The 23,878-nt window shown below is 41.9% G+C and overlaps 5 non-coding genes and 1 pseudogene across 5 annotated transcripts; all 6 read left to right on the top strand.

Annotated features, from left to right (window-relative positions):
- Positions 1–8,508: 8,508 nt before the first annotated feature.
- Positions 8,509–8,617, top strand: LOC133957875 (5S ribosomal RNA; annotated as a pseudogene).
- A 7,645-nt stretch (positions 8,618–16,262) lies between these two features.
- Positions 16,263–16,381, top strand: LOC133957636 (5S ribosomal RNA). Its single transcript, XR_009921417.1, has one exon. It is a non-coding gene; the product is annotated as a 5S ribosomal RNA (ribosomal RNA).
- A 925-nt stretch (positions 16,382–17,306) lies between these two features.
- Positions 17,307–17,425, top strand: LOC133957635 (5S ribosomal RNA). Its single transcript, XR_009921416.1, has one exon. It is a non-coding gene; the product is annotated as a 5S ribosomal RNA (ribosomal RNA).
- A 925-nt stretch (positions 17,426–18,350) lies between these two features.
- Positions 18,351–18,469, top strand: LOC133957634 (5S ribosomal RNA). The gene has a single exon (XR_009921415.1). It is a non-coding gene; the product is annotated as a 5S ribosomal RNA (ribosomal RNA).
- Positions 18,470–19,394: 925 nt separating this feature from the next.
- LOC133957633 (5S ribosomal RNA) lies at positions 19,395–19,513 on the top strand. The gene has a single exon (XR_009921414.1). It is a non-coding gene; the product is annotated as a 5S ribosomal RNA (ribosomal RNA).
- A 925-nt stretch (positions 19,514–20,438) lies between these two features.
- LOC133957632 (5S ribosomal RNA) lies at positions 20,439–20,557 on the top strand. Its single transcript, XR_009921413.1, has one exon. It is a non-coding gene; the product is annotated as a 5S ribosomal RNA (ribosomal RNA).
- Positions 20,558–23,878: the final 3,321 nt, after the last annotated feature.

Here is a 23,878-nt window from a genome sequence, read left to right as displayed (position 1 = left end):
CGGATCAATCACAGCCAAGGGCTATCCGTGGGCTCTCCGCCATTTCGACGTGTAGTTAGAAAAAGGAGAGCTGCACGAAAAGCTCTCCGAGGAGCCGCGGAGAAGGCGGTCCTCTCTGTCCGTGTCCGTCAAAACGGAGAAGCATACATTGGCCTAACTTTGCATCCGTGTAGGGTAGCCTCTTCTTTGATGTTGGTTACGTGACGATGTGCCGCGTGCTGCGCAATTGACGTTACGCGCTGTATATTTTCTAAAAGGAGCTACGTAAAAAAAAAAAAAAAATTAGGAGGAGGATTTTTATTGCAGCGGCGGAGAAAATTCAGCAGCGGCGCGAAACACTGTGTTATGTATGACTGAAAACCATATATACTAACGGAAAGGAAGGGCTAACTAGATGCAGGTGTAACGTATTAGGTAAGGGAATATTTTTTGTGAGACACACAAGGGCAGATGTGAATTTACCAAAGGAAAGTGACCTATAACAGGATATATTGTGTTTGTGTGTGTGTGTAACCATGACAAACACAAGCTATATGCTATTACTACTGTAGATGTATGTATTGTGTGAAACTCAATTAGTGGAGCTGTCTCCTCAGAATCAGGGTGCATGTCCTGCAGAAACCAGTCTGTAGACACATACTGAACCCAGATGAGCTCCCCTGAAACAATAGAGATGAAGTAAATCAATTACGGAACTTAATTAATTGCATAAATTAAAGCTGTAGAGCCAGCTCCTCTCTGGGGAGCTGTGTTGCTGGACAATATAAGATTCTGGCTGATGGGGACTCCCAGGTATTTAAGAGTCTGCCGTCAACCTGTTGATGAGTTTATATAATGTTTAATCCCCTGAAATCCAGTATCACTTCTCGTGTTATGTTCAGGTTAACGCTGGGTTTTTGACCTCTTCCCTGAAGGCTGACTCATTGTTTTTGGCGATCCTTCCCATAACGATTGATCTGCCCAAATGAAAAGCCAACTGTCAGTAGTGGTTTTAATTGAAGCGGCTGATTCTTCTACCGCTCTCCAACATTTGACCGATCACAACACAGAAATGTTGAAATGTTGAAGCAGCAAAGGTGAGTATAGGGGTCACAGACAGCGGCGCTGGGGCTGCCTCTGACAGCGAGGGGACAGTACTGGTGCATGAAGGGGGCCACCGCCGGTGGTAATGGTAAGCCAGCTTTACGTAAGCATGTTGAGACGCTAAAGCTAACAAGTAATTTATTGAAAACTACCAAAGTTACATATCAGTATGAATAGCTGGGTTACAGTATGAAAACAGCTTTCTCTCAGTATTTACACATTTAATACTGTGGTATGACATAACTATAAATATAAGAGTAATTTCCCCTGTCACTTGCATGTTGTCACATACATTTTAGTTTTCTATGTTACAAACACTTTCACCATTATTTCACTGGTTATCTCACGCCAGGCAAAAAATACACACTCAGAATTTGAAGGAACTTGTTCTTGTTCTCATGTTTGTATTTTAATCATCCAAAACTGTAGGATTGTTAAATCCAGAGACAGCTGTGATTTCTTCAATCTATAGGATTTAACAGAATTATTATTATAGGCTCGTGTTTGTACTGAGACTGTTCGGTTCTGTCGGTCATCTGTGTGATACTGGATTCAATTCAGCACAAAGATCACAGATCTGTATAATCTACATTAGATGATCATACATCTCTGTACCCTCGCTTCCTCCTCATCCTTCCATTAGCGTTCATCCATCACGCAGAATCACGCACCAGTGTCACGGCAGTATTTATATATTTATGTATTTATCACGCTGGGATATTATTTGGAAAGTGAATAGTTTTTCTAAATTTCTTGTAAGTGATCTCCAGTGCGCTTTGTGCACCTGATGGCACGTTCACGTTCACTGCAGTGATTTGATGACTTGGCTATGTTACTCCGCTGTTTAAATTGCTGTAAGTTGTTATATATATTTTTCAATTAAAAGGTTTGTATGGAACATATATGTTGTGAGAGCACAGCTAAAGCTGTTGGTTTTAATGTAAATGATGAGGTGGATCAATAATCTGGCTATAGTTCACCTACTCCAGCTGCGTCAGCACTTTCCCATCTCCAAAATGTTGCATGCATGGGTCAGAGTTTGCTTGGAAATACAAACATTTTCCCAACGTTTGGGTGAGAAGAGGGCATTCGTACGTTTCAGGCCCTGTTTTGTGCGTTATGCGGTTATAAATGAGAACTCTGGGCTTTTATTGTTTTTGAGCGATGGCATCACCTGCTTGATCCCCCATTCCTCAATAGGCTCTAATTCCCTAGCTGCTGATTCTGTCAGTTCAGTAAATTTGATAAGGTTTAGGAACACTGCATCATCAGAGCAGGTGTCTGTATTTTTGTATAAAGATTCGTAAAACTCAGCAAAGGATTCTGCTATTTTATCTGGTTTTGTAACAAACATTTCTTTTGATTTTATTTTCTGTACTGTATAAGTTGATTGCTGTTTTCTTAATCTAAATGCTTATGATCTGCTTGCCTTGTTACCGTGTTCATAGTAGCTTTGGTTTGTGAATCTTCTACTTGCCTCAATTGTATCTGATAGTAGGCTGTTTTGATCTGATAGTAGGGTTGCGTTTAGGTCATTTAGTCGACTGTTTATTTTCAAAATCTTTTATTTTATCTTCAAGTTCTCTGTGTTTAGCCTCTTTTTCTCTTCTCCTAGCACATGTACAAGAAATAATGTGGCCTCTGATGTATGCTTTGGCCCAATTCCACAATATAAGAGATGTCGTTTCAGCCGAGGTAATGATATCCAAGTATTCCTTGAGGTCTGCTGTGATAAAGGAGGTAAATTCTTTATCATTAAGGAGAGATGCATTAAGTCTCCATTGTTTAGGAGTTGGTCTTTGGACTAGGTCCCATTTTAATGCCACAGGTGCGAGATCAGATATATTTTTAGACAGAATCTCAATGTCCACTATCCTATGTGAAACTTGCTTCTCCATGAATCTACTTTCTGATGCAGAATTTTCTTTTTCTGAAAAGGGCTATGGAGACCTTATAACTGATAACTTTTATACTTATGCGATGTGCAATTTTCATATTTTGGGAGTTCGTGCCGAGAGATGGGAAGCAGAAGCAACAGTCAGCACATGGGTCGTGTATCTTGTTATGTAGAGTGTGGGGAGTTGGAATACTAGATAATGGCACCAATAGGGGTGCGGTAAACAAGGATAGATGATGAGATTGTTGTTCTTATTTCCAACATAGGATCCCTGGGGAACATGATCAGAACAAGGGAAATACAACAGTTGTAACTGGCATAGGTCTGTAAGGTCAAACAGCTCCTTAGGTAAAATAGTGTCTGAGTTGCACGCAGGGCTAATACGCAGAGCTAATAATAAAAGTAGGAAATAATGGTGTGCTAACATGTGAAAGTGCAAAACTCACTGGGCAGTCTTTACTGCGATTAACAGTGCTGGTAGGGATACATCTAGTCAGCAGCCTCAGTGGATTGGATAATTTTCTTCAAGACATACTCTATAGCAGTGGTTCTCAACCTTTTTTCAGTGACGTACCCCCTTCGAAGAAAAAATTCTGCAGAGTACCCCCTAACCAGCGCAAAGCATTTTTGGTTGAAAGAAAGATGTAATGTGATTTATTAAGCCTTGTAACTAGACACATTCAAATTTAAAACTCCATCAATGTCCATAACATTGCTCATTTGTAGTGGTCTTTCTTGAACTATTTCGAAATAAAAATATAGTAAAATAACTAAAGACTTTTATTATTATCTCAATATAAATAACGATTTGTGCACCTCAAAATAATTATCAACTTAAAGTGACCTCTTTTGGGATCATAATAAAGATATTTTCTCAAGTTGAACTCATGAACTTAATTATAGCTAAACACTTCTTCCCAAAAAATGAATCATTAACTTAGTTTTAAATAAAAGATTAGCTCAAAACATATTTTTAAAATATTTTTCATCTTAAAATATCTTCTTTAAGGATCGAAAAGAAAACTGACAGGTTGCTTGTTTCCGTTTGCTTCTGGGAGGCTTTTCGCATCGTGTCTTGAGATGACCAGAAGTTTCCTCTTAAAAAACTCAGGTGGCTTACCAACATGACTTTCATGTTTTGTCTGGAGATACCGCTGAAGATGTGGTGGCTTAATGCCACTGTTGGCTAATCTCTCCCCACAGAAAAAACTAAAAGTGTAAATAACCCAATCTATGTTATTGTTAATATTATTGAAGTGTCTTTGTTATTTTATTGTGAAATATTTGCTCGCTTTAAGGTCATACAATTTCATTTCCGCTTTTGTATTACATGCTTTTATTTTGAAAGGGTACCGGAAGAGACGCAGCCTTCTTGTTATGAATCATTAACTTCACAACGGAAAACTTTTACGTTTTAGCGCCCCTCCGAAGAGGCACAAGCTCTCACGGTGTTGTTTAGGGAAGGCTCTCTGCTCTGGTTTCGCCTTCTTTGGAACTTGTCCCTCCGTGTTTCAGCAGCATTGCTGCTACACTTCAACTCGACTCCATTGTTGAAGTTTTCAAGGCAGGTGATGACAGGTGATGACAGGTGGCGTGTGCCAGGTTGGGTCAAACCATCGGTATGGGGGAGACTCTGTTTTTTTAGGATAACTAAATTGAAAAGCCTACTGAATATAAAATTTAGTTCATGAACTTACACTTTTATTTTATTGAATATTTGTTAAATAACAATTTTTCAAGGATTTTTGAATGGATGCTAATTTTAATATATAAAAAAAAATCTCAAGTACCCCCAGGTGTATGCGTACCCCCATTTGAGAATCACTGCTCTATAGTATAGGTCTTTCTTCGTTGTGTGAAATCTGGAGTCTGGATAACTTTGGCAACTGTTTTGGGGTCTGCATTATTTATTTTAGTGGCCAAACCTGAGCTTTCACTTCGGGTGGGGGTTGGTCCAGGTCACCTGGTGGTCTCTGTCTTGTGGTGCTTGTAGGCCACGATGAGCTACCACCGGATTTATATTTGTATTTTGAATTTTTTTTTAAACAACATAGCTTGCATAAGTCAGCTTTTGGCCTCATTAAGTTGTCTTCGGTGAGCTTTGAGGCTGATATTTATGTATCAGCCTCATTCTAGTAGATCTCTGTGCTTTATGTTCAGTGTTTCCATGTTTTCAGACTGTTTCTGTTTCATTTTGTAGTCTCTGTTCCTTGTGTGTTGTTTCTGTGTTCACTTCCTGTAGGTGATTATCTTCCCAGTCCTCATGTGTTTCACCTGTGTTTAATTGGCCCTTCCTTCCCTCTGTGTATATAAGCCTCTGTCCTATCCTTTGTCCTTGTCGGATTGTTCTTGCTTCTTGTGTTGTTGCTCTTCTTGCTGTTTGTCGTTGTTACTGTTCTTGCTTCTTGTGTTGTGGCCATGCTCACTGTCTCGCTGTTCTTGCTGTCTTGCTGTCCTTGATGTTCCATGTTGCTGTCCTTTCCTGTGTTCCTGCCCTGTCCTGATCTCCTGAGCCTCTTGTAAGCTTCCTTGTGTTTTTGTCCTCTTGTTCTTGTCTTTGCATTTTTCCACTCCTATTAGTGTTTGTGTTTTTAGTTTTTTGGCTAGTTTAGATTCTTTTTATATTAAATACTCTTTTTGTTAAATACCTCTGCTCCTGGGTCCATCTCCTTCCGCAAACCCTAACAGAACAATCCGACCACATTATGGACCCAGCGAAGACGAAAAGTTCTTTATTTTGATTCTTTGGTGGATAAACTGTGTGGTCCGGGCACAAAGCAAAGACTCTTGAGGATATATCAGTGGTTGAGGCATGGCTAAAAGATCGGCCTTCGGTGAGTCATTTTGTCCCGTACCTCGTGAACCCTCCAGCCTCTTACACTAATCCGTACTAGGGCAGCCGCTTGGCATTTGGTGGACCCCTCAGCCTCAAGAAGGGTTCTGCTGTTGGTGGTGGACGTTGGAGAGGGGGCATCCACATCATTAAGCCTCTCTCTCCAGCGGCATGCTCACAGGCACCAGCCACCTCCAGCCCCGACTGGGCCCCAGCCATATCCAGTCCCGACTGGGTCGCAGTCTCCTGTCCCTGCTTCACGCCGGAGGATCCTGGCTGACGTCACCTGTGTTCCGGCGTCTGAGGTCTTTGCGGTGCCAGCCCCAGCACCTGCTCCAGCCACTGCCCTGCGCCGGAGGGCCCCAGCTGATGTCCCTCATCCTCCGACGTCAGAGGTCCTCACACCGATGTCGGCTCCGGTCCCTGCTCCGGTCCCTGTCCCATGCCGGAGGGTCCCGGCAGACGCCACTCTGGTTACGGCGTCGGAGATCTCCATGGTGCAAGCTCCAGTCCCTGTCCCACGCCGAAGGGTCCCGGCAGACGCCACTCTGGTTCCGGCGTCTGAGGTCTTTGCAGTGCCAGCTCCTGTCCCCACTCCAGTCCCTGTCCCGCGCGGCATTGTGGTTCCAGCGTCGGAGGTCATCGCGGTGCCTGCTCCAGTCCCTGCTCGAGTCCCTGTTCCATGCCGGAGAGTCCCGGCAGACGCTACTCTGGTTCCGGCGTTGGAGATCTTTGTGGTGCAAGCTCCAGTCCCTGCTCTGGTCCCCGCTCCGGTCCCTGTCCCATGCCGGAGGGTCCGGCAGACGCCACTCTGGTTCCGGCGTCGGAGATTTACGCGGTGCAAGCTCCAGTCCCTGCTCCTGTCCCTGCTTCAGTCCCTGTCCCACGCCGGAGGTTCCCGGGAGACGGCACTCTGGTTCCGGCGTCGGGGGACCTCGCTGTGCCAGCTACAGTTCCAGCGCAACGTCCGGGGCTGAGGTCGGAGCTTTTGCCCTCTGCCCCTGACCGGTCTTTGGGCTGCACACCTGAGGAGCTCCCGTGCTTGGCTTCTGACCGGCCTCCGGGCTGTCGACCGGAGGCCTTGTACTCTGCCCTTGAGTGGCCACGGTGCCGCCCTCCCGGGCCTCAGAACTCGGCCCCTGAGCGTCCACCCGAGACTCTGTCCATGTCCCGGATTCCCTCCTCCGGTTCCCCCCTCAGGTTTCGGTTTTGTTTTGTGGGCCGTCTGGTATCCGGGCCTTGAGAGGGGGTTCTCTAACGATCGTGCACTCTATACCTTGCCTTATAAATTGTAAAACTGTGTTCAGTTATTCTAGTAGATATCTTTGGTTTATGTTCAAGTGTTTCCATGTTTTCGCACTGTTTCTGTTTCCTGTTTTATTTTGCAGTCTCTGTTCCTTGTGTGTTTCTGTCTTCACTTCCTGTAGGTGATTGTCTTCCCAGTCCTCATGTGTTTCCCCTGTGTTTACTTGGCCCTTCATTCCCTCTGTGTATATAAGCCTCTGTCCTTCCCTTAGTCCTTGTCAGATTTTTCTTGCTTCTTGTGTTGTTGCTCTTCTTGCTGTCTGTCGTTGTTGCTGTTCTTGCTTCTTTCGTTGTGGCTGCGTTCGTTGTCTTGCTGTTCTAGCTATCATTGATGTTCCATGTTGTCACCGGATATTGTGCTAGGAGTTCCCCATCGTGAAAGACGTCTCTTAACAATGCTTTGTTGACCACACTTATAGTTTGTTTTGAGGCAGGAAAGGCCTTAACACATTTTGACCACATGTCGACCATCACTAAGCAGTTAGATTTACCTTGTCATGGTGATAGCTCTATGAAGTCCATCATCAGTCCTTCATGTTCAAAAGGTCGAACAAGCGTTGGGTATGCTGCCTGGATGGTTACAGCTTGCTGACATTGTGTGTGGCACAGACAACGCATGCCTGACAGTATTTTTGAGCATAGGTGAAGAAACCTTTGGTAAACCAATGTTCTTGGTTAACCAATGTTCTTGGTCTCCCCATTTTAGATGTATGATATTTATTGTGAGCTACTTAGCATAATAAGGGAAGAAATGTTTAAGCCATCATGGTTTGTTGTCAGGTCCATACCACACATCAGTACGGAACATAGAACCAGATGTCTTCCATAGGGAGATATCAGGAGGAATGACAGTGAACTGTAGTGTAGAGAGAGAGGAGGACATTTCAGAAGTGGTAAATACTGTCTGTTTATCAAAAACAGGAAATTACATATCAGATGTGAGTGTGAGAGCCTGTTTTTCGAAAGAGGAAGTGGTAGGCGAGCCGCAGCTTTAGCAGCAGCATCCGCTTTGGCACTGCCTCGAGACACCACTTGCGTAGCCCTTGTATGTGCAGGACATTTGCATACAGCAACCGTCTTTGGGAGCAAAATGTCAGTCGGAAGATCTGTGAAGAGACTGTGATGTGCTATCTTTTTACTAGAAGATGTGAGGAGATGTGAGAAGTTTCTGTTTTGCCAAAGGGCGCCAAAATCGTTACTTACACCAAATGCATATCTAGAGTCAGTGTAGACTGCAAGTGTTATACCATTAGCCAATTTGCATGCTTACGTGAGAGCAACAACATTATATAACAATAAAAAACAAGTTTGGATGGTCACAAAGCAACCATACTATTGATGATGGTGGTGATTCACATGTATAAATAAGGTATTGTGGGTCGAGTTAATCGCTTACGGCCATACCACCCTGAACACGCCCGATCTCGGAAGCTAAGCAGGGTCGGGCCTGGTTAGTACTTGGATGGGAGACCGCCTGGGAATACCAGGTGCTGTAAGCTTTTAACAATTTTCTTTGCAACGTGCAGAGGGGACTGTTGCTGCTGCTTTAAAGGAGAAGCACCTTTGAAAGAGCACGAAAGACTCAGCATCAAAGAAAACCAGGCTATGGAACACACACACATCATCACTGAAGGAAAAGAGTGAACATTTAAATGACTTTTGATAGTCGAAACACTACTTTATTCATGCACTAGTAACCTATCACTCTCAAAATGTCCTATTTGGAGAGAAGGATGAAAGAGCGGGGAGTTTACTCACCATCAAGGAAGAAACAGTATATGAAACCCTCACAGTCTTACTGATGGAAATTGTCATGATTTTGTTTCTTGCAATAATATGATAAAATTGCACCTTCAGATTCTTTTCATTTAACATAAACAACAACAAAAGATGAGTTTCAATGGACACAAAATAAAAGGAAAGTGTTGGTTATGGTTATGATTCTCTGTATTGCCATCAGAGCTTGGTGTTGCTCCTGCTTCAGAGGAGACACATTTTTGAATGAGCAGGAAAGACTGGCAATCAAAGCAAGAAAGGATATTCAGCCTGGAGATCATCATAGGTGGAGGATGAGATTGAACATTCAAATGACATTTGATATTCGAAACACTACTATATTCATGTCAAATTAACATATCACCCTAAAAATGTCATATTTGGAGAGAAGGGTGAAAGAGCAGGGAGAAATTACTCACCATGAAGGAAGAAACAGTATATGAAACCCTGACATTATTACTGAAGGACATTATTAAATTATTGTAGTGATTTTTTTCTTGCTATATTATGAGAAAATTGCACCTTGAGTGTCTTTTCCTTAACATTATATAACAATAAAAAACAAGTTTGGATGGTCACAAAGCAACCATACTATTGATGATGGTGGTGATTCACATGTATAAATAAGGTATTGTGGGTCGAGTTAATCGCTTACGGCCATACCACCCTGAACACGCCCGATCTCGTCTGATCCCGTTCAGGTGTGCAAGCAGGAAGTGAGCAGAGAGCAGAGAGCAGTCGAGTGTTTGTTGGGACCGCGTGTGCTTGTGAGGCATAAGGTGCATTTGTGATAGTTTTATGTGTGATTCATTTCCCCTGCAGCCTGGCTGTTTGGGGGATTGTTTCATACTTTCTGTGATTGGATGGATAATTTGATAAATGACAAAATAGAAGGTAAGGCCACTTTGATTAATGCAGAACCCGAGATTGATTATGCTTCTAGTGATTGGGGGGAAGAACTTGTGAAGGAAAACATGGAAGTTAAGGACAGTTTGGCACATGTAGAACGGGAGAATGATTCTGGAAATATTGAAGCCAGCGAGAAAGGAATAACCCAGGAGATCAATTCCGTAATTAGGCCTATTGATAAAGCAAGCATGGCGAATGGTAGGAGAGATAAAGAGAGACAGGGAGAAAGTGAGGGTGATTGTGGCTATAAAAAGGAGCTGACATTGATTGTAGAGCCCGTCGGTGAGGATTACATTACCATGATGGAACTGTTGCGGGAAATCAAGGAAAAGTGTGGGATTGTTCTGGCATGCAGGGTCAAAAGTATGAACACTTACGAGATCACCAAGTAGGAGGGAAAGGGCAAGACAAGGTTATTAGATGGCTTCAAAATCGAAAACACTCGGGTGACTGCCAAGGAAGTTCGCAGCAATGAAATTGTTGTTTCATTTCTAAACTTGCCATCTTATATCACTGATGCTGAAATTAGGCAGAAACTCTCAACGTGGGGCGTGAGGGCGATTTCGCCCATCAAAAGAAGGAAATGGCCTGGGACAGACGTGGTGGACGGGACAAGGTTCTGTAAAGTACAATTTACTGAACTTGTACAGTCGCTGCCCTACTCAGCAAAGTTCGAGACACTAGACGGAGGGGAGTACTTCCGTGTAATTCATGACAGGCAGGTGAAGGTCTGCAGGCTGTGCATCCAGCCAGGACATATTTTGAGAGAATGCCCAGACTTCACCTGTTATAAATGCAAGCGCCAGGGACACTATGCTAGGGAGTGTGACTTGCAGGGGGGGAAGCGCGGAGAGGAGAGGACGGTGGACGCGGAGCCAGCCGGCGGCGACGAGCGCGTTTCCTGGTCCGAGGAGGAGCAACGACAGCAGGACGAGGACACCGGAGCTGCCAGCGGGGGTGAAATTACCCCATCCACCATCGGCAGCAGTGCGGATGGAGTGTCCGGTGAGACGGGTTGCATGACGGGAGGAGCATCCGGGCAAAGTATGGAGGAAGGTGCTAGCAAAGCGCCCAAAACTCCCTCAGCCTGGGCGAGTGAACGAAGAGGCGACCGACCAGGAGAGGTGGAGGCCCCGGATTGCAGTGAGGCTCCAAGGGACGGCGGGGCTGCTGCTGCTGCTGCTGCTGCTGCTGCTGCGGCTGCGGCTGCTGCTGCTGCTGCGGCTGCTTCACCTAAGGAGCCAGATGATTCGAGCATGGAGGTGGTGGAGACAAGAACATCGGGAGAAGGAGAGTCGATGGACTACGAGGCGGTGAAAGCCAGCAGGAAGAGAATGAGCAAAAAGAGGGACAAAAGGGAGCCAAAAGAGCGGAAGGTATGAACAATCGAGCATCTCTGGAAAGCTGTGTTTTTCTTTTCACCATTACTATGGTCATAATAACATCCTTAAATGCAAACGGCCTGAGGAACATGATCAAAATAGAAAGAACGATTGAACTCTGTAAATCTGACATACTGTGCCTTCAAGAAACGCATTGGGATAATGAACTTGTGGAAACCCTTGGAAAAATTTGGAAAGGGCCCATATTTATAGACAATGGGAGTGCGAAGGCATGTGGAGTGGCAATCCTTGTCAGAGAGAGGTCTGTTAGTGGTGTCAAGCAAACCTTTTGTGGAGGGAATGGACGTGTGATAGCGATAGAATTTGTCCACAATAAAAACACATACAAATTAATCAATATCTATGCACCAAACGTGGAGGAACTGAGAAAGGGTTTTTTTGAGGACTTGGAGGTTCTGTGCACGGGAGATTGTATGATGGTTGGTGACTATAATGTAAAATTATCAAGACTAGATTATTCAAATAATGTAAAATACAGGTATGATGGGTCAAGGAACTTTTTGAAAAACATGATGGCAGAACACAAAATGGTGGACGTATGGAGGGAGGAAAATGCAGAACGAAAAGTGTTTTCGCGGAGGCAGGTGGTTATGGGGACCCTTAGACAGAGTAGAATAGACCTCGTCCTAGTTAAGGAAAACATTGTCAGCCAAATAAAAGAGGTGAAATATAATTTTACCACTCTTAGTGATCATGCAATCCTGTCGCTGAGGTTAAAGGACGTATGTATAAAGAATGTAGGTGGAGGAATGTGGTGCCTAAACAACAGCTTATTAAGAGAGGATTCATATAAAGAGATGATAGCAAAATGTATCAAAGAAGAAATAGAGAACAGATTAAACAAAGATAATATTTGTATTTGGTGGGAAAATATGAAAGAAAAAGTTAAAAAGAAAAGCATATACTATTCCAAGCAAAAGAACTTCAGAATGGATCAGGTAGAGAAAGAGATACAAAATAAATTAAACGAAGAAGCAGGGAAAGCAGACAAAGATGGAAATTATAATATACAAAATTATCTGAAGATGAGAAGGCAACTAAAAGATTGTGAGAAAAATAAATGTGATGGGGCGATAGTAAGGAGTAGAGTACAGTATGCTGTAGAGGGGGAAAGGTGCACAGCGTACTTTCTAAACCTGGAAAAAAATAAGCAGGAAAATAATTATATAAACGAACTACAGAATGAAAATGGGGAGAAGGTAAATGATTTGGTTAGCATCTTGAATACAGTGGAAGGCTTCTATAAAAACTTGTATAAAAAAGGGAATACAGAAAAAGTATGTATTGATGAGGTCTTGAGTGGTGTGGATGCAAGGATATCAGCAGACGAGCAAGACATGTGTGACAGAGAGATTACAGTAGAAGAAATACAAATGGCAATTAAAAATGCAAAAAAAAAAAGAAGCCCTGGTTCAGATGGCCTGAGCAGTGAATTCTACAAAGAGTTTGCTGATGTGCTGGCACCCATACTGCTAATGATATATCAAAGCATGGAAGAGGGACAACTGGTTCCAGAATCCATGGCTACTGGGGTAATCACAATATTATTTAAAAATAGGGGGAGTAGGTTGGAGTTAGGGAATTATAGGCCAATTAGTTTATTGAATAGTGACTATAAGATATTAACAAGGGTTTTAGCGTATAGGATTAAGAAGGTAATGGGAGGAATAATATCACCGACACAGGCATATAGTGTCGAAGGGAGAGACATAGCAGATATAATAGGGACAGTGAGGGACGTTGTTAGGCATATGAAAGAACAGTCTGGGATTGTGTTGAGTGTAGATTTGAATAAGGCTTTTGATAGAGTGGAGCATGAGTTCTTGTTTCGGACTATGAAAGAATTTGGGTTTGGGGATAGAATAGTGAGTTGGATCAGGCTGCTGTATAAGGAAGCTAAGAGTAGGGTCAAATGTAATGGTCTGATGACAGACACCTTTGCTTTGGAGAGGTCAGTGAGACAGGGCTGTCCTTTATCAGCACTGTTGTATAGCATGTCTATCGAACCCTTTGCTGTCCTTATAAAAAAAGATAGTAATATAAAAGGAATACAAATACCAGGTGAGAAAATTAATATAATTCAACAATATGCGGATGACATGACAATAACAGTAGAAAATATGGACAGCATCAATATAATTATGAAACACATGGGAACATATGGGAGGGCAGCGGGGGCTAAAGTGAATATAGAAAAATCGGAACTAATGTGTATAGGTCAGGAGGGGGATAGGGTTGACAGTATGATTGCATTTAGAGTGGTGGACTGCATCAAAGTTTTAGGAGTAAACATAGGTCCAAACGAAAAGGAAGCAAGAGATATCACTTGGGCAAGAGTGATAAATAAGATAAAACACACTTTAAATGCATGGAAGCAGAGGAAATTGAAATTAAAAGGTAAGGTAATAGTTGTTAATTCCTTATTATTATCCAAATGTGTGTATGTTTTGGGCGCACTAGATCTTCCGGTATGGGTTCTATCTGAATTAAATCAGCTGACTTCAAACTTCTTGTGGGATGGGAAGGGTGCGAGGATATCCCACAAAACGTTGATAGCAGGGTACAGTGAGGGAGGGCTAAAACTGGTGGACATTGACACAAAACGTAAAGCACTGAGGGTTAAAACAGTGAAGAAGTATCTCCATGATGTGAATGACTATGGGTGGAAACAATTCTTTAAAATGTATGTTCAGATGGCTGGTAGATGTGGAGAGAATAGTCTGCTTATGGTTTTGAAAGAACCAATGTATGAAAAAGTGCCTTCTTTCTACCAAGAGGTGTTCAGAGCGTGGGGAGAATTCCTACCCAACATATCATACAACTGTAGTAATGTAACCGAAGTAATGAATAAACCCGTTTTTCTCAATCCTATAATACAGCATAACAACAAAATGCTATACAATAAGGTTTTCATGGATGCAGGAATTAGGCAAGTAAAGGACATGGTCTATGAGTTTGTGCCTGGGTTTCTGCCTGGGCAGGCAATGGTAGACTGCGTAAGAGAATGGGATGAGGATGCTAGGAGAGATATGATTGTAAAAATGTATGATATAATTAAGGGGAGTATGCCTGTAGACTGGAGGTATTTGATTGAGAGAGAGTGTGTGAGGACAGGGGATGGACCTTTACCTAAACTAGTGTTTGTTAAAAATGACGCAAATAAAGAGTTTAAAGAATTAAAAGCAAAAAACATATATTTAGAACTGATAGCGAAACTGTTGAAAAGACCGGCATCAGAACAAATGTGGGAGAGGGTTCTGCCAGGTATGAATGTACAGTTGATATGGGAAAACCTCCAAATCAAATATAATGCAATAGAATGTGAAAACAATGACTTCATGACGAGACACAACAGGATCTATGTAAACACGGTGCTGCATCAGATTAACAAAGAGAACAAAAGAGAATGTGACGTGTGTGAAACTGAGCCAGAAGACTTGTTACATATATATATCCAAGGTGAATGTCTACGTAGGTTTGTTTTGAAGTTAAAAGAGATGCTGTTTAAAAACTGGGAAATGGGTTTTGTAAAGGCATATGAATGGAACAAAATGTTGCTGTTTGGAGTAAATGGGAAAAGGAAAGATGTGAATGTTCGTTTGTTTAATTTTGTGTTAAGCCATGTAAGGTATGCTATTATGTCAAGAAGGAATCTTGCTCATTTTGAGAGGAAAAAAGTGCATGTGTGGGATTTGTTTGAATCGGTTGTCAGGAGAAATGTGGGTTTGATCTTTAAATATGGTGCTGAGGACTTTGCTGAATGTTTTATTGACGGGTGTGGCTTTATATCTGTAACATCGGAAGGGAAACTAGCATTTAATTTCTGAGTGTGCCGCTATGTTTATCAGGCGCACGTGTTATTATTAAGTGATTTATTTTTCTTTCTTTTTTATCATTTTTTGAGTTTTGTTATCCCTTAACATGAATGTGATTCCTGTGTGTATGTCATTGTTTTGTGTAAATATTTACAGATGAATGTCGTTTGTATATATAAATTGGTATTTTTGATAATAAAAAAAAAAAAAAAAAAAAAAACACGCCCGATCTCGTCCGATCTCAGAAGCTAAGCAGGGTCGGGCCTGGTTAGTACTTGGATGGGAGACCGCCTGGGAATACCAGGTGCTGTAAGCTTTTAACAATTTTCTTTGCAACCAGCAGAGGGGACTGTTGCTGCTGCTTTAAAGGAGAAGCACCTTTGAAAGAGCACGAAAGACTCAGCATCAAAGAAAACCAGGCTATGGAACACACACACATCATCACTGAAGGAAAAGAGTGAACATTTAAATGACTTTTGATAGTCGAAACACTACTTTATTCATGCACTAGTAACCTATCACTCTCAAAATGTCCTATTTGGAGAGAAGGATGAAAGAGCGGGGAGTTTACTCACCATCAAGGAAGAAACAGTATATGAAACCCTCACAGTCTTACTGATGGAAATTGTCATGATTTTGTTTCTTGCAATAATATGATAAAATTGCACCTTCAGATTCTTTTCATTTAACATAAACAACAACAAAAGATGAGTTTCAATGGACACAAAATAAAAGGAAAGTGTTGGTTATGGTTATGATTCTCTGTATTGCCATCAGAGCTTGGTGTTGCTCCTGCTTCAGAGGAGACACATTTTTGAATGAGCAGGAAAGACTGGCAATCAAAGCAAGAAAGGATATTCAGTCGGAGATCATCATAGGTGGAGGATGAGATTGAACATTCAAATGACATTTGATATTCGAAACACTACTATATTCATGTCAAATTAACATATCACCCTAAAAATGTCATATTTGGAGAGAAGGGTGAAAGAGCAGGGAGAAATTACTCACCATGAAGGAAGAAACAGTATATGAAACCCTGACATTATTACTGAAGGACATTATTAAATTATTGTAGTGATTTTTTTCTTGCTATATTATGAGAAAATTGCACCTTGAGTGTCTTTTCCTTAACATTATATAACAATAAAAAACAAGTTTGGATGGTCACAAAGCAACCATGCTATTGATGATGGTGGCGATTCACATGTATAAATAAGGTATTGTGGGTCGAGTTAATCGCTTACGGCCATACCACCCTGAACACGCCCGATCTCGTCCGATCTCGGAAGCTAAGCAGGGTCGGGCCTGGTTAGTACTTGGATGGGAGACCGCCTGGGAATACCAGGTGCTGTAAGCTTTTAACAATTTTCTTTGCAACCAGCAGAGGGGACTGTTGCTGCTGCTTTAAAGGAGAAGCACCTTTGAAAGAGCACGAAAGACTCAGCATCAAAGAAAACCAGGCTATGGAACACACACACATCATCACTGAAGGAAAAGAGTGAACATTTAAATGACTTTTGATAGTCGAAACACTACTTTATTCATAAACTAGTAACCTATCACTCTCAAAATGTTCTATTTGGAGAGAAGGATGAAAGAGCGGGGAGTTTACTCACCATCAAGGAAGAAACAGTATATGAAACCCTCACAGTCTTACTGATGGAAATTGTCATGATTTTGTTTCTTGCAATAATATGATAAAATTGCACCTTCAGATTCTTTTCATTTAAGATAAACAACAACAAAAGATGAGTTTCAATGGACACAAAATAAAAGGAAAGTGTTGGTTATGGTTATGATTCTCTGTATTGCCATCAGAGCTTGGTGTTGCTCCTGCTTCAGAGGAGACACATTTTTGAATGAGCAGGAAAGACTGGCAATCAAAGCAAGAAAGGATATTCAGTCGGAGATCATCATAGGTGGAGGATGAGATTGAACATTCAAATGACATTTGATATTCGAAACACTACTATATTCATGTCAAATTAACATATCACCCTAAAAATGTCATATTTGGAGAGCAGGGTGAAAGAGCAGGGAGAAATTACTCACCATGAAGGAAGAAACAGTATGTGCAACCCTGACATTATTACTGAAGGACATTATTAAATTATTGTAGTGATTTTTTTCTTGCTATATTATGAGAAAATTGCACCTTGAGTGTCTTTTCCTTAACATTATATAACAATAAAAAACAAGTTTGGATGGTCACAAAGCAACCATGCTATTGATGATGGTGGCGATTCACATGTATAAATAAGGTATTGTGGGTCAAGTTAATCGCTTACGGCCATACCACCCTGAACACGCCCGATCTCGTCCGATCTCGGAAGCTAAGCAGGGTCGGGCCTGGTTAGTACTTGGATGGGAGACCGCCTGGGAATACCAGGTGCTGTAAGCTTTTAACAATTTTCTTTGCAACCAGCAGAGGGGACTGTTGCTGCTGCTTTAAAGGAGAAGCACCTTTGAAAGAGCACGAAAGACTCAGCATCAAAGAAAACCAGGCTATGGAACACACACACATCATCACTGAAGGAAAAGAGTGAACATTTAAATGACTTTTGATAGTCGAAAAACTACTTTATTCATGCACTAGTAACCTATCACTCTCAAAATGTCCTATTTGGAGAGAATGATGAAAGAGCGGGGAGTTTACTCACCATCAAGGAAGAAACAGTATATGAAACCCTCACAGTCTTACTGATGGAAATTGTCATGATTTTGTTTCTTGCAATAATATGATAAAATTGCACCTTCAGATTCTTTTCATTTAAGATAAACAACAACAAAAGATGAGTTTCAATGGACACAAAATAAAAGGAAAGTGTTGGTTATGGTTATGATTCTCTGTATTGCCATCAGAGCTTGGTGTTGCTCCTGCTTCAGAGGAGACACATTTTTGAATGAGCAGGAAAGACTGGCAATCAAAGCAAGAAAGGATATTCAGTCGGAGATCATCATAGGTGGAGGATGAGATTGAACATTCAAATGACATTTGATATTCGAAACACTACTATATTCATGTCAAATTAACATATCACCCTAAAAATGTCATATTTGGAGAGCAGGGTGAAAGAGCAGGGAGAAATTACTCACCATGAAGGAAGAAACAGTATATGAAACCCTGACATTATTACTGAAGGACATTATTAAATTATTGTAGTGATTTTTTTCTTGCTATATTATGAGAAAATTGCACCTTGAGTGTCTTTTCCTTAACATTATATAACAATAAAAAACAAGTTTGGATGGTCACAAAGCAACAATGCTATTGATGATGGTGGCGATTCACATGTATAAATAAGGTATTGTGGGTCGAGTTAATCGCTTACGGCCATACCACCCTGAACACGCCCGATCTCGTCCGATCTCGGAAGCTAAGCAGGGTCGGGCCTGGTTAGTACTTGGATGGGAGACCGCCTGGGAATACCAGGTGCTGTAAGCTTTTAACAATTTTCTTTGCAACCAGCAGAGGGGACTGTTGCTGCTGCTTTAAAGGAGAAGCACCTTTGAAAGAGCACGAAAGACTCAGCATCAAAGAAAACCAGGCTATGGAACACACACACATCATCACTGAAGGAAAAGAGTGAACATTTAAATGACTTTTGATAGTCGAAACACTACTTTATTCATGCACTAGTAACCTATCACTCTCAAAATGTCCTATTTGGAGAGAAGGATGAAAGAGCGGGGAGTTTACTCACCATCAAGGAAGAAACAGTATATGAAACCCTCACAGTCTTACTGATGGAAATTGTCATGATTTTGTTTCTTGCAATAATATGATAAAATTGCACCTTCAGATTCTTTTCATTTAAGATAAACAACAACAAAAGATGAGTTTCAATGGACACAAAATAAAAGGAAAGTGTTGGTTATGGTTATGATTCTCTGTATTGCCATCAGAGCTTGGTGTTGCTCCTGCTTCAGAGGAGACACATTTTTGAATGAGCAGGAAAGACTGGCAATCAAAGCAAGAAAGGATATTCAGTCGGAGATCATCATAGGTGGAGGATGAGATTGAACATTCAAATGACATTTGATATTCGAAACACTACTATATTCATGTCAAATTAACATATCACCCTAAAAATGTCATATTTGGAGAGCAGGGTGAAAGAGCAGGGAGAAATTACTCACCATGAAGGAAGAAACAGTATGTGCAACCCTGACATTATTACTGAAGGACATTATTAAATTATTGTAGTGATTTTTTTCTTGCTATATTATGAGAAAATTGCACCTTGAGTGTCTTTTCCTTAACATTATATAACAATAAAAAACAAGTTTGGATGGTCACAAAGCAACCATGCTATTGATGATGGTGGCGATTCACATGTATAAATAAGGTATTGTGGGTCGAGTTAATCGCTTACGGCCATACCACCCTGAACACGCCCGATCTCGTCCGATCTCGGAAGCTAAGCAGGGTCGGGCCTGGTTAGTACTTGGATGGGAGACCGCCTGGGAATACCAGGTGCTGTAAGCTTTTAACAATTTTCTTTGCAACCAGCAGAGGGGACTGTTGCTGCTGCTTTAAAGGAGAAGCACCTTTGAAAGAGCACGAAAGACTCAGCATCAAAGAAAACCAGGCTATGGAACACACACACATCATCACTGAAGGAAAAGAGTGAACATTTAAATGACTTTTGATAGTCGAAACACTACTTTATTCATGCACTAGTAACCTATCACTCTCAAAATGTCCTATTTGGAGAGAAGGATGAAAGAGCGGGGAGTTTACTCACCATCAAGGAAGAAACAGTATATGAAACCCTCACAGTCTTACTGATGGAAATTGTCATGATTTTGTTTCTTGCAATAATATGATAAAATTGCACCTTCAGATTCTTTTCATTTAACATAAACAACAACAAAAGATGAGTTTCAATGGACACAAAATAAAAGGAAAGTGTTGGTTATGGTTATGATTCTCTGTATTGCCATCAGAGCTTGGTGTTGCTCCTGCTTCAGAGGAGACACATTTTTGAATGAGCAGGAAAGACTGGCAATCAAAGCAAGAAAGGATATTCAGTCGGAGATCATCATAGGTGGAGGATGAGATTGAACATTCAAATGACATTTGATATTCGAAACACTACTATATTCATGTCAAATTAACATATCACCCTAAAAATGTCATATTTGGAGAGAAGGGTGAAAGAGCAGGGAGAAATTACTCACCATGAAGGAAGAAACAGTATATGAAACCCTGACATTATTACTGAAGGACATTATTAAATTATTGTAGTGATTTTTTTCTTGCTATATTATGAGAAAATTGCACCTTGAGTGTCTTTTCCTTAACATTATATAACAATAAAAAACAAGTTTGGATGGTCACAAAGCAACCATGCTATTGATGATGGTGGCGATTCACATGTATAAATAAGGTATTGTGGGTTGAGTTAATCGCTTACGGCCATACCACCCTGAACACGCCCGATCTCGTCCGATCTCGGAAGCTAAGCAGGGTCGGGCCTGGTTAGTACTTGGATGGGAGACCGCCTGGGAATACCAGGTGCTGTAAGCTTTTAACAATTTTCTTTGCAACCAGCAGAGGGGACTGTTGCTGCTGCTTTAAAGGAGAAGCACCTTTGAAAGAGCACGAAAGACTCAGCATCAAAGAAAACCAGGCTATGGAACACACACACATCATCACTGAAGGAAAAGAGTGAACATTTAAATGACTTTTGATAGTCGAAACACTACTTTATTCATGCACTAGTAACCTATCACTCTCAAAATGTCCTATTTGGAGAGAAGGATGAAAGAGCGGGGAGTTTACTCACCATCAAGGAAGAAACAGTATATGAAACCCTCACAGTCTTACTGATGGAAATTGTCATGATTTTGTTTCTTGCAATAATATGATAAAATTGCACCTTCAGATTCTTTTCATTTAAGATAAACAACAACAAAAGATGAGTTTCAATGGACACAAAATAAAAGGAAAGTGTTGGTTATGGTTATGATTCTCTGTATTGCCATCAGAGCTTGGTGTTGCTCCTGCTTCAGAGGAGACACATTTTTGAATGAGCAGGAAAGACTGGCAATCAAAGCAAGAAAGGATATTCAGTCGGAGATCATCATAGGTGGAGGATGAGATTGAACATTCAAATGACATTTGATATTCGAAACACTACTATATTCATGTCAAATTAACATATCACCCTAAAAATGTCATATTTGGAGAGCAGGGTGAAAGAGCAGGGAGAAATTACTCACCATGAAGGAAGAAACAGTATATGAAACCCTGACATTATTACTGAAGGACATTATTAAATTATTGTAGTGATTTTTTTCTTGCTATATTATGAGAAAATTGCACCTTGAGTGTCTTTTCCTTAACATTATATAACAATAAAAAACAAGTTTGGATGGTCACAAAGCAACCATGCTATTGATGATGGTGGAGATTCACATGTATAAATAAGGTATTGTGGGTCGAGTTGATGGCTTACGGCCATACCACCCTGAACACGCCTGATCTCGTCTGATCCCGTTCAGGTGTGCAAGCAGGAAGTGAGCAGAGAGCAGAGAGCAGTCGAGTGTTTGTTGGGACCGCGTGTGCTTGTGAGGCATAAGGTGCGTTTGTGATAGTTTTATGTGTGATTCATTTCCCCTGCAGCCTGGCTGTTTGGGGGATTGTTTCATACTTTCTGTGATTGGATGGATAATTTGATAAATGACAAAATAGAAGGTAAGGCCACTTTGATTAATGCAGAACCCGAGATTGATTATGCTTCTAGTGATTGGGGGGAAGAACTTGTGAAGGAAAACATGGAAGTTAAGGACAGTTTGGCACATGTAGAACGGGAGAATGATTCTGGAAATATTGAAGCCAGCGAGAAAGGAATAACCCAGGAGACCAATTCCGTAATTAGGCCTATTGATAAAGCAAGCATGGCGAATGGTAGGAGAGATAAAGAGAGACAGGGAGAAAGTGAGGGTGATTGTGGCTATAAAAAGGAGCTGACATTGATTGTAGAGCCCGTCGGTGAGGATTAAATTACCATGATGGAACTGTTGCGGGAAATCAAGGAAAAGTGTGGGATGTACTGGCATGCAGGGTCAAAAGTATGAACACTTACGAGATCACCATGCAGGAGGGAAAGGGCAAGACAAGGTTATTAGATGGCTTCAAAATCGAAAACACTCGGGTGACTGCCAAGGAAGTTCGCAGCAATGAAATTGTTGTTTCATTTCTAAACTTGCCATCTTATATCACTGATGCTGAAATTAGGCAGAAACTCTCAACGTGGGGCGTGAGGGCGATTTCGCCCATCAAAAGAAGGAAATGGCCTGGGACAGACGTGGTGGACGGGACAAGGTTCTGTAAAGTACAATTTACTGAACTTGTACAGTCGCTGCCCTACTCAGCAAAGTTCGAGACACTAGACGGAGGGGAGTACTTCCGTGTAATTCATGACAGGCAGGTGAAGGTCTGCAGGCTGTGCATCCAGCCAGGACATATTTTGAGAGAATGCCCAGACTTCACCTGTTATAAATGCAAGCGCCAGGGACACTATGCTAGGGAGTGTGACTTGCAGGGGGGGAGGCGCGGAGAGGAGAGGACGGTGGACGCGGAGCCAGCCGGCGGCGACGAGCGCGTTTCCTGGTCCGAGGAGGAGCAACGACAGCAGGACGAGGACACCGGAGCTGCCAGCGGGGGTGAAATTACCCCATCCACCATCGGCAGCAGTGCGGATGGAGTGTCCGGTGAGACGGGTTGCATGACGGGAGGAGCATCCGGGCAAAGTATGGAGGAAGGTGCTAGCAAAGCGCCCAAAACTCCCTCAGCCCGGGCGAGTGAACGAAGAGGCGACCGACCAGGAGAGGTGGAGGCCCCGGATTGCAGTGAGGCTCCAAGGGACGGCGGGGCTGCTGCTGCTGCTGCTGCTGCGGCTGCTTCACCTAAGGAGCCAGATGATTCGAGCATGGAGGTGGTGGAGACAAGAACATCGGGAGAAGGAGAGTCGATGGACTACGAGGCGGTGAAAGCCAGCAGGAAGAGAATGAGCAAAAAGAAGGACAAAAGGGAGCCAAAAGAGCGGAAGGTATGAACAATCGAGCATCTCTGGAAAGCTGTGTTTTTCTTTTCACCATTACTATGGTCATAATAACATCCTTAAATGCAAACGGCCTGAGGAACATGATCAAAATAGAAAGAACGATTGAACTCTGTAAATCTGACATACTGTGCCTTCAAGAAACGCATTGGGATAATGAACTTGTGGAAACCCTTGGAAAGATTTGGAAAGGGCCCATATTTATAGACAATGGGAGTGCGAAGGCATGTGGAGTGGCAATCCTTGTCAGAGAGAGGTCTGTTAGTGGTGTCAAGCAAACCTTTTGTGGAGGGAATGGACGTGTGATAGCGATAGAATTTGTCCACAATAAAAACACATACAAATTAATCAATATCTATGCACCAAACGTGGAGGAACTGAGAAAAGGTTTTTTTGAGGACTTGGAGGTTCTGTGCACGGGAGATTGTATGATGGTTGGTGACTATAATGTAAAATTATCAAGACTAGATTATTCAAATAATGTAAAATACAGGTATGATGGGTCAAGGAACTTTTTGAAAAGCATGATGGCAGAACACAAAATGGTGGACGTATGGAGGGAGGAAAATGCAGAACGAAAAGTGTTTTCGCGGAGGCAGGTGGTTATGGGGACCCTTAGACAGAGTAGAATAGACCTCGTCCTAGTTAAGGAAAACATTGTCAGCCAAATAAAAGAGGTGAAATATAATTTTACCACTCTTAGTGATCATGCAATCCTGTCGCTGAGGTTAAAGGACGTATGTATGAAGAATTTAGGTGGAGGAATGTGGTGCCTAAACAAC

This window comes from Platichthys flesus, chromosome 7, assembly GCF_949316205.1.
Source record: "Platichthys flesus chromosome 7, fPlaFle2.1, whole genome shotgun sequence".
NCBI lineage: Eukaryota > Metazoa > Chordata > Actinopteri > Pleuronectiformes > Pleuronectidae > Platichthys > Platichthys flesus.
Note: the sequence above shows the minus strand (reverse complement) of the source record. Positions and strands in the feature narration are given on the sequence as shown.